The following is a 2,500-nucleotide window of genomic DNA, read 5'->3' as shown; positions in this document are numbered from 1 at the left end:
CTGGGCGAGGTGAGTGCCGTAGGGGTGCCGGTAAGTGCGGGCGTTTAGCGCGGGCGTGGTCTGCTCTCGCCGTTGGTCGGCCTCGTGCTGGCCGGCGGTGCAGGATGCGCGCGCCTGCGCGGCGTTCGCGCCCCGGTGCTTCAACCTGCGTGCAGGATCCGAGCTCGGTCCCGTGCCTTGGCCTCCCACGGATCTTCCTTGCTGCGAGGCCGCGTCCGCCTTAGCGTGCTCCTCCGGGGGCGCGCGGGTGCGCGGATTCTCTTCGGCCGCCATTCAACGATCAACTCAGAACTGGCACGGACTGGGGGAATCCGACTGTCTAATTAAAACAAAGCATTGCGATGGCCCTAGCGGATGTTGACGCAATGTGATTTCTGCCCAGTGCTCTGAATGTCAACGTGAAGAAATTCAAGCAAGCGCGGGTAAACGGCGGGAGTAACTATGACTCTCTTAAGGTAGCCAAATGCCTCGTCATCTAATTAGTGACGCGCATGAATGGATTAACGAGATTCCCGCTGTCCCTATCTACTGCGGAGGAGGTAGATAGAATTGTTTTAAAAAGTAATAATCTTCCAACAGATGTCGATAAACTGCGTGACTTAGTAGAGCAAGTCTACAATCGGAGACAGGAAAACTTTGATTTAGAGCGTTTATATAAAGACTTTGTTAAAGCGTATGGGCGTGTCTATTTCGATTGGTCTCTGCCGACTTCTAAAAGCTACGTATATACCAGAAAGCCGTAATATGAAAATTATGCAGATTAACGCTATGAGAAGCAAGCTGGTCATGGCAGAGGTGCAGAGGGTAGCCAAGGAGACGAAGGTTGACATGATATGTGTTCAGGAGCCACATACAAGAAATGGAAAAGTCACTCATTTTGATCCTAGTGTAATAGTAATATCGGGCTCTGAAGTGCCTTTATCTGTGATAATAGTACTAAATCGATCAATAGTGATCACAAAAGTAGCGCAGTTGTGTGATGAACACTGTGTAGTGATCGAGGCTACCGATGGATCTACTAAGTGGATAATCGCTAACATATACATGCAGTATTCTCACGAAATAGAACCCTATCTTGACAAGGTGAAGGCTGCGGCACTGTGTGGGCAAAGACATAACTTCATTCTAGCTGCAGATGCAAATGCTAAGGCTACTGTCTGGCATAGTAACGAAACAGATGAAAGAGGTCAAAAACTGTTAGAAGTTATTGCTGAAATGGATCTTTTTGTAGTTAATAAACCTGGACAACCTTGCACTTTTGAAAATAGAGCGGGAGCTTCAACGAACATAGATGTGACGATAGTGAATAGAGCTGCTATGTGTAAAGTTAGTGAATGGACTGTTCGACAACATTGTACAACTAGTGATCATAATACAATATTTGTAGATATTACTTCTCAAAATGTAAGAGGCCAAAGTGAAGATTTAGAACCGGTCATAAAACTGGATATTAAACGTGCAAATTGGAAAAGGATGAGGGAAATTATGGATACAAATCCTCTGGATAACGTTGTAGGAAGTGTAGACTTCAGGGCGCATGCATTAACTGCGTTGCTTCAGGAAGCACAACGAGCAGCGATACCAGTAAATAAAGGTAAGGGAGTACAGGAGATGCCGTGGACGCCAGAATTGGAAAACCTACGAAGAAGAATGAGGGCTGCTAGACGACACTACCAGCGGTCGCTAGGGTACCTGGAAAGGCAGAGACGGTTAACTGTCTATAGAGAAGTAAAAGAAAAATATAAGAACCGATTGTTTGAGACTAAAAGAATTCATTGGGAGAGATATTTACAAACATATATGCAACTCAATATGTGGGGACAACCATATAGATTATTAACGGAGAAAGTGAAATCGCCTGTGGTTCTGTCAACCCTAAAAAAGAGTGACGGTAGTATGACATTAGGGTGGAGGGACTCGGCGGAATATCTGCTGAAGACACTCCTACCTGATGATTGCATAAATGAGGATACAGAAGAGCACAATGATTTGAGGACGGCTTTAAGTGAAGAATATCTTAATGACACTCCTGTTATCCCGTTTGCACAAGAAGAAGTTGTGAGAGCAGTATATAGATTGAAGAAGGGTAAATCACCTGGCCCTGATGGTGTACTTGCCGAGGTTTTACATATGATGGTGACTAAATTTGTACCATTCTTAACTACCCTATTAAATGATGCATTACTTTTAGGTAGGGTGCCGGAGATTTGGAAAATTGCTCGAATAGTAATAATCAAGAAAGGGGAGGATAAAAGTTCGGTGGAACCCAAAAGTTATCGTCCTATATGTCTGATAAATACTTTGGCAAAAGTTCAAGAGCGTCTTCTATGTGACAGATTGCAGTCACACAGGGAGCTGTCAGGGTTGAGTCAGTGTCAATTCGGTTTCCGTAAAGGGAAATCCGTGGAGGACGCCATCAACAAAGCACTAAATATTGTGGATGAAACTCCCTGTAAGCTTGCCATTGCCATCATGGTAGACATTGCGGGTGCTTTTGATA

General features: G+C 44.9%; 1 pseudogene; it reads left to right on the top strand.

Annotated features, from left to right (window-relative positions):
- Nucleotides 1-785, top strand: part of LOC126436014 (large subunit ribosomal RNA) — a 3,214-nt pseudogene extending 2,429 nt beyond the window's left edge.
- The last annotated feature ends 1,715 nt before the right edge of the window (nucleotides 786-2,500 follow it).

Source organism: Schistocerca serialis, unplaced genomic scaffold, assembly GCF_023864345.2.
Source record: "Schistocerca serialis cubense isolate TAMUIC-IGC-003099 unplaced genomic scaffold, iqSchSeri2.2 HiC_scaffold_1225, whole genome shotgun sequence".
Classification (NCBI taxonomy): domain Eukaryota; kingdom Metazoa; phylum Arthropoda; class Insecta; order Orthoptera; family Acrididae; genus Schistocerca; species Schistocerca serialis.
The sequence above is the reverse complement of the archived record's forward strand: the minus strand, read 5'-3'. Positions and strand labels throughout refer to the sequence as shown.